This window comes from Cynoglossus semilaevis, chromosome W (assembly GCF_000523025.1).
Source record: "Cynoglossus semilaevis isolate Cse_v1.0 chromosome W, Cse_v1.0, whole genome shotgun sequence".
Classification (NCBI taxonomy): Eukaryota; Metazoa; Chordata; class Actinopteri; order Pleuronectiformes; family Cynoglossidae; genus Cynoglossus; species Cynoglossus semilaevis.
Genome location: NC_024327.1, coordinates 10,830,918 through 10,839,105, shown reverse-complemented (window position 1 = coordinate 10,839,105; position 8,188 = coordinate 10,830,918). Strand labels below are relative to the sequence as shown.

General features: G+C 38.7%; 1 protein-coding gene and 1 pseudogene across 3 annotated transcripts in view; one reads left to right on the top strand and one right to left on the bottom strand.

Annotated features, from left to right (window-relative positions):
• LOC103397188 (glutamine--fructose-6-phosphate aminotransferase [isomerizing] 1-like) overlaps nucleotides 1-8,188 on the top strand; it is a 561,006-nt gene that overhangs the window by 336,081 nt on the left and 216,737 nt on the right. The gene's annotated exons all lie outside the window — the stretch shown is intronic.
• Nucleotides 2,275-7,727, bottom strand: LOC103397180 (ectonucleoside triphosphate diphosphohydrolase 4-like; annotated as a pseudogene).

The window sequence follows — 8,188 nt, the reverse complement described above, 5'->3', positions numbered from 1 at the left end:
CTGAAAGGGCGATCATCAGTAAGGTGAATGTGATCCACAAAGTCCTGTGCTTCTCCACAATTCAGCTTGTCCTTTGAGAAAACATCCTGGTAAGAAAGCACAAGGTCAGCTAGTCTCTCTTTCCATTCACGTGACACATCAGAGCCCCTCAAGGTCAATGTCAGCTAAGCCACAGGCCTCAAGTCGCTGTGAAGGGGAAGAAGTGATGTCGGTGGTGAAGGCGTGGCCAGAAGCCTGGCCAGACTGAGGCCTACTCACGCCCTGGGAGATAGGAAGATCCTCCACTGCAACACATGGAAAAACATCTGCCACCTTTGCATTCCTACACAATGTGACAGGGCTCATTGTCGGGTTAAGAATTTTCATTGGCACCCATCTGTCGCCCCACATAGGTGCTACAACCCCACCCACAATGATGTCCTTGGGGGCAGAGCGGGAAGACGTGGGCTCCACAATGACAGCGCTTCCAGGTGAAACAGGAGCATTACCAGGTAACTTCCCCCACACTAAATACTCCTGCTGGGGAGCAAGAGTGACAGCCTGACGCAGCCTGACAGTACCATATTTCTCAGGCTGTAACACAGTGATTCGTTCGCAGTGAGTGATTAGTTCGCAGAGAGTGATTAGTTCGCAGAGAGTGATTCGTGAGTGATTAGTGAGTTCAATATGAACGAATCTTTCATGACTTGTGACTCCCGAGTCATATGAAAGATTCATTCGTATTGAATTCACGAATCAATGAGTCACTCACCAATCACTCTCTACGAACTAATCAATATGAACAAATCTTTCATATGACTCGGGAGTCACGAGTCACGAAAGATTCGTTCAATAGGAACAAATCTTTCATCGTGAATGACACATCACTACTACTAGGTGATTTCTTCAATTTTGGTGCTGTGATTACGGGGAGAAGAAATCCTTCAATTGGTGTCGTGCTCACAAACGAATAAGATCCAAATCGTTCAACTGGGCCGTGAACCGGATTGATTATACCAATAATCTTTCAACTCGTGCCGGTGACCCAGATCGAAACATTGCAAGAATCTTTCAACCATATCAAACAAATATTTTCCTTTATATTTTTGTGAGACTTGATGTTAGTTCTTTATGTATATGGATGCTCATTTCTGTAATAAATACTTTCTTCTTACATCCCTTGATTGTCCACATATATTAAGAACAGACGTTTGTTGTCATACAGTTTGGGAGCAAACTGTACCTGCAGCACTCCGTTCAGGTTTTTTGTTGGAAGAATTTAATTTATTATCATTGCTTCATGCTGTACTGTTGCTTTAAGAAACTGTTTGTTTCTCATATTATAATCTAGTGTGCTCAAGACTGATGGAGAAATTACCAGACACAGCCACACCCACATTCACACCCACCTTCTTACTCCATACCCATTCATATACTCACACACGATCACATGATATGTAATCTGATACTTTTGTAAACTAAATAAAAGAGCAGAGGAAGGGTGCGGCTACGCGGAGTTGATGAGGAAGCTGCCAGAAGAGCAAGCTGCACTCCCCCCTTGCAAGTAAAAGATCCAGACATCTTTTGTGTTGTTACTTTGTCGTCACATATGTTAGAATAAACCTAACATTTTTAAATTAAATTAAATTATTCTACTACAGTGAAGGACATTCTGGAATGTGGAGGAACAGTAGATAGAGGGAGATGCTTGGATTCTTCACAGGAATGCAAAAACAATTTAGACTATTTTTTTTATCTAAAGGCGGCACCCGAGACGATAAAGATGGGACAACTAAATGATGGCAATAATGGAAAATAAATAAATAAATGCTAGACAAACATTTACCTATTGTCAGGATTACTCTACTTAGTTTGTGGTTATTTTTTAGCAATGTTTCTGTGGTTTCTCTCAGACTCAGGTACCATCCAATCCAACCAGTAAGTACAATAAATGTTTAATTTCATTACGGAAGTTCCACTGATAAAGGCTATAACCTTCTTCTTATGGTGACTGTGCATCTTTGATGTCCTACCTGCAGTGTGTATCAGGTGTTTTGAGTTACCTTCACACGGCTCACTGAGTGACAGTTCCCTAGTTTTTTTCCACAGACCATCATGACGTGGCCAAAAAAGTTTTCTGCTGAGTCAGATCTGGTCCTTGTGAAATAAAAAGTCAGAAAACTATGTATTAAATTAAAAGGCATGGGAGTCAAGACACAGATATATTTAAATCTCAAACTCAATAAACTAATCACTATACTCAGCTCAGCTTAGCCTGAGGGTTAACATAGTCATTTTCATTCGTCCATATTCTCAGTACCAGGATGTTCAGAGATTGATGGGGAGTGTGGCCGAGCCGAGGCCCTCCTCCAACCAGGCTACGGAGGAGGGCGAACAGCGCTTTGCTGCATGCCGATGGATGCGGCGCAGTCGCATTAGGTACAACATTATAGACAAGAGCACAATGAAGAAACATGCCAGGAACAAGTAGTGGTTGTTGACGAAGGAGAAGCTGTGTCTCCAGTGAGAATGAGCTCCTTTCAGTCCTTCCTGCTGGATGTGCCTGACAGAGGGCAAAAAAAACAAGGGAAACGTGTTATTCAATAGATGACGTGACAAGGTGCCAATGACACTACTGTATGTGGGATATCATGACAGCAAGCGGTGAGAATATGTATTGCCATGGCCTTCAGTCTAAGCACATGAAACTACATGCCTTTAAGTTCAGTGTTTTTCAACCTTTGTTTGGTGAGCCAATATAGGTTCACCTGGGATTCAAATTGGGTCACCTGAAATATCTACTAATTGATAAAAAACAAATTACCAATAAAATATTTTTTCAACTAATTATTCTGTTTAAAATTATGATTAAGAACAGTACAAACAATCTAGAGTGGTGCTTTGGCCCAGAGGCAATGTGTCTGTCATTGGTGTGGAACCTCAGGGTTCACTTCCTGGCCAAGATCGAATCCTGGTTAGGGCGGTTGGTGCCTTCCAGTGCACTCACCACCTGCAGGAAGGTTCACGAGGGGCTGGTATAGAGCAGTGTGATTTGGGTGGCGGTCGTGGAGACTGCTGCCCTCGCGACCCGGTAATGGATAAACGGATGAAAATCTAAACAACTTTATTTTTTACTATTATTTACTTTTATGAATATAAATCAAGTTAAAATGAAACGCAGCATATAAAAATATTTGAGCTATAGCATCTTGATTGACAACTGTGATCATGACTGCACAAGTGACAGCTGCTGAAATGTCTCTGGTGTTGCCAGTCACAAGCCAAAAAGTTTGGGAACCACTGGTTTAGTTATTAATAAAACAAAAGAAGTTAGTGTTGACTTTAGTAAGCTAATGTTAAAAACATGATTATCTATCAACTGAAGACATGACTTACTATTGAAATAAATAAATATAGACGTATGTTGACAACTGTTTGCCACTTCATGTAAGTAAATAGCTTCAAAATTGCAGAATATTCAAAATTTAAGTTTCTTACCCGGTAAGAAATTATATGCCAAATTATTTCATGTAAATCCTCACAGTGGATCATATCGGCAAATTGAAGCACTTTATAAGTACTTGTTCAGCACATCATAGTTTTACATATATATGTTTATCAGGATAATTATATTGGTTTTATTAAGTTCTCCTATTAAAGACAAAAATGACAATTCATAATTTCACAAGAAAGAAAAACAACATTTACCTCTTTATCAGAATTTAAATAAAATATTTCTGATAAATATTAAAAACATTCATTCACACAAACATTTAGAAAGAAAAACATCTGCTGAAAAGTGAAAAGCACATTAGAGACTATTGTTTTTATTGCCGTTAACCCAGTAAATAGTTTTAAAAAAAGTTTACTTTAAAGGCAGAAACTGTGTTCTGTACAGTATGGCACCAAGAGTCCACTGCACCTCTTTATCATAGACAAGTTAGGCAGTTTTTACCTGGAGACAGAAGCAAACTACTGAATACTACTAACATACTACAACTAACTATAATACCACCCAGTGAAAATGCCAGGGGTTTAAAACATTGTTCTAATGTTTCCTTCTTGACCTACTTGAGTCTGTGTAGATCAGCGTGGGAGGCATACAAGCCAGAGTCAAAGTGTTCCCTTAGAGTTTTCCACTGGGTGGCACAGTAACCCTACAAATACAAAACACCAAACCACAGACTGCATTTATGCACAAATTCATTACGATGGCAGCCTTGTTTGTATGGCATATGAAGGTTGTGGTACACGTGCAAAAATGTTACATAAATATAAAGCATCCCTCTTCTGCAGGGATGATGTGAACATAGTCAAACTGCCTTGGACTATAAGTTAAATGTGCTTGTTCAAGATTGTGGTGTTGAATGGTCTGAATCCTAAACTCTGTCAAACAATTTACTGAAGGGTGAGGTTCCTTTTTTTTTTTAGTTTAGAAATCTGTAGTTTTGAGGTCAGACAAGTGTTTAATTTCTTGCCCTGTCTTTTCACCATATTTCTCAAGTCCATGTTGCTCACACTATTTATTGGACACGTATTGGCCAAAAAAAACAAACAAAAAACATTTGCCTCTATATTTCAGCGCGTCATTAACAGGTGGATGGATATGGTGTCACTCGGTTCAGGGTTGCCGTTATGGTTGTCTGGGTTGGTGCTGGACACGAACGGGGAAGTTGTGGACCACCGTTAGGTTTCACTGGCCACCTGGTGGTTGGCTGTATATGGTTCAGAAAGCACTTGATTTCATATAGAGCAGAGCCTGCTTTTTGATATTGCAATGATCATCTTTTTTTAATCATGGCAGCTAAACTGGAATAATTGTGCAGCCCTAGCTGACTGTTATGACTGTGAAATTGCTTTGAAACACTGGAAACTCAATGCTAAAATACAGAAACAGTTCATGTCATTGCATTTTCATTAGAATTATTTTTATTAACATAATATGTACCTTAGCAGCTTGGTTATATTTTGAAGAGATATAGTCCCCGCCCATTCACAGAATGTCCTCTGTGCAGTAGTAGAATTCGGAGAAACCATAGAACTGACTGTTAACGTAGTCAATGGTAGGCTGGTAGACACCGTTCAGGGAGGTTTGGGTCTTGTTGGTGCGGTTGAGGAAGGGCTGCAGAATAAGGCGACACTGGTCAAAGTCTCCCGTACCTCGCAGATGGAGCTTCTGTAGGTTTGGACCAATCTCATCCTGCAGGTCCATGGGAAGACAAGGAATTAGGATGGGAGACTCAGGAGTCTCACCAATGTGCTGGCCTAAAAGTCTAAACAGACAACAAATCAGTCAAAGTGCAGGAGTAGTTTTTACAAGAGAAATAAAAGTTCACCTCTCAACTCAAGCCCTCACTTGTTTCGAGTTGTTGTATCTTTGACAATGTTGTCCTCATATCTTTGGCGAGCTGCGTTTCCCCCAAAACCCAAGAAGGTAGAAACATAAACACGGTAAACATGCTCTGTGCAATGAGCATCAGATCCCAAGTTAAACTCTGCCAGCAAGTTCTTGGCAACTTCCTCCTGATATCAACAGAAAAAAAAAATTGGGTAAAGACAGCACTCTCTTAATTAAGTCACACACACGCATGCATGCACGCACACGTTTCTCTTAAACATTAGCAAATACAATATATTTTTTTAAATGAACCTGGCCCTGCAACAGGTTCACTTTAAACAATGACTTTAGGTGTGGGGCTGCATTTTGTGAATAGCTTTAATAGGTGTATTTCAACACAACACTCAAGCAAAGGGCTCATGGTTGCTTTAGTACATTCACCAAAAGGGTGTGAACACCAGAAACTGGGTCAATAAACCCAAGGGCTGCAAAACCTGCCTGCTAATTTATTGCCCTTATGCACCTGCCGTGTTCTTTGAACAAAATAAGTGACTAATTACTTGACGCTACCAGACTACAGAGAATATAGCTGGAAAAAGCTAGTCTTTGCTGACTTTGGAAGTGACTCAGTTTGTTCATAGGTCTTTATAAAAATAGGCTCCATCTTTTATTACCAAAAATATCAGTAATGAATTCCTGACCATTCTCTGATTCTGAGTTTCAGGTTGCTGCACTTAAAACGTATAATTTAGAGGTAGGGTGGGGGGTGGGGGGGGGGGGGGGGGGGGGGGGTTCACATGAATAAAAGACCAAACAAGTCAATGTCAGAAAACAAGTTATTGTCACGATACTACTTATTGTGATGTGGGCTGATTAACAAGCAATCTGGACTCACTTCAAGTAAGTTGAAGACATTTCTCATCTTCCTCAAGAGGCGAAACGTCTCAGTCTGGATGACTGAGAATAAGTATGTACAAATATACTTAACTCAAATGTTAAATCATGCAACACAATAAATTTATTATTGATGAGTAGAGAACAAATTTTCTCCAAAGAGGAAATAAAAAAAGAGTTCAGAGGTGGATGGAAAAAAAATGACAGAAGTTTTCAGAAAAACAACACAGAATGAGTCAGAATTGGTCGTGGATAATAACCTGTTGTGAAGAAGCAAAGCTTACAGTTTTTGGCACTTTGTAAGCGATTTTTGTGGAGACACTGCCCATGTCCAAAACACCGGCAGTCCTTTTTCTCACCAGTGCTTCTTGCTGATCGCTGCCTGGGAATTGTACTTCTACTACAGCTTCTTTATCTGGCAACAGTTGACAGGATAGGCAAAACAATGAAGACAAATAAAAACAATCACAGCGATATCAACGAACTTGGCTTCTTACCACTGTGCACATGGTCAAATGTTCCTAAAACAAAGTTAATTCCAATCCACGCATAGACACTTGCAACCAGAGAAAACATATTTCTTAAACTTTTACTAAATTTTTCTCAGATATCAACCAATTCAATTAGTTTGTAATATTAAGTCTTATACATCACAATGCTCTGTACAGTAAACAGAACAAGAAAATATTTTGTTTGCAGTAATGTTTTAGTACATTTTATTATTTCATAAATTTACCTTCCTGTTTACCAGAAATGATTTCCACGTGGGAATCAGAGAAGAGAAAGTTAAAGTGGACTGGGATGTCTGTGTGCAGATCCTCTAGAATTGCTTCCTGTTGACTGAGAAAAAAAAAAAAAAAAAAAAAAAATCAAAGAGAATGCATATTCAATAAGAGATTTACTTTAAAAAAGTGAAGTTTAAAACTGGGTTGATGACACAGCAAACTTGCACTTTGTTTCTTGACCCAAGGTTTATACACATTAGAATTTGGTCTCCATCACCTACTTGCGATGTACCATGACATTATCCATTAGCAAATATGTTATATATACGTATATATATGTTGTATATAAGTAAGTATATAAGTGACTCGACATTTATTTATACAATCCTCATTTCAAAATGTTATACTCATACCCAAAACTAAAACATACTGGGAGTTTTTTTTTATTTTAATTAATGATTATATTTAATAAGCATGTTTTAGAAATTTACAACAGCAGACTGCATAAAATAACAATCACTAAGACACCTTTGCATTTTTTCTGTGTTTTTCTGTGGGGAGCGAAGTTGCCCACAGGAAAAAAAAAGTATATTATTTGAATTGAATTATGTAAACAGGTTTACATTAGTTTAAGTCTGCAGCTGCTATCTCACTTATTCCATTTGTAAGGCTCAAACATACCTTTCAGGTATTATAATTCTCATTCCAGCTGTGCACAGTATATACAGTGGGGTTCCTTGCTGCTTGTTTTTGGGAATGTGTTCCGCTGCAAAGCTCAACAGTGGAAACATACAGTGGTATGAAAAAGTTTGGGCACCTCTGATCATTTTCCTGATTTTCCTTTCATGTATCATTGGTTGTTCGGAACAAGAATTTAAATTAAATATATCATATAGCAAACAAACACAGTGATATTTAAGAAGTGAAATGAAGTTTATAGGATTTACAGAAAGTGTGCAATAATTACTTAAATAAAAGTAGGCAGGGGCATAAATTTGGGCAACCTTGTTGTTTTATTGATTTGAATACCTTTAGCATTAATTATTGGAACACATAATTTGTTTGGTAAGCTCATTGACCCTTGACCTACATACACAGGTGAAGCCAATCATGAGAAAGGGTATTTAAGGTGGCCAGTTGCAAGTTGTTCTCCCCTTTGCATCTTCTCTGAAGACTGGCAACATGGGAGCCTCAAAACAACTGTCAAATGACCTGAAAACAAAGATTGTTCAACATCATGGTTTAGGGGAAG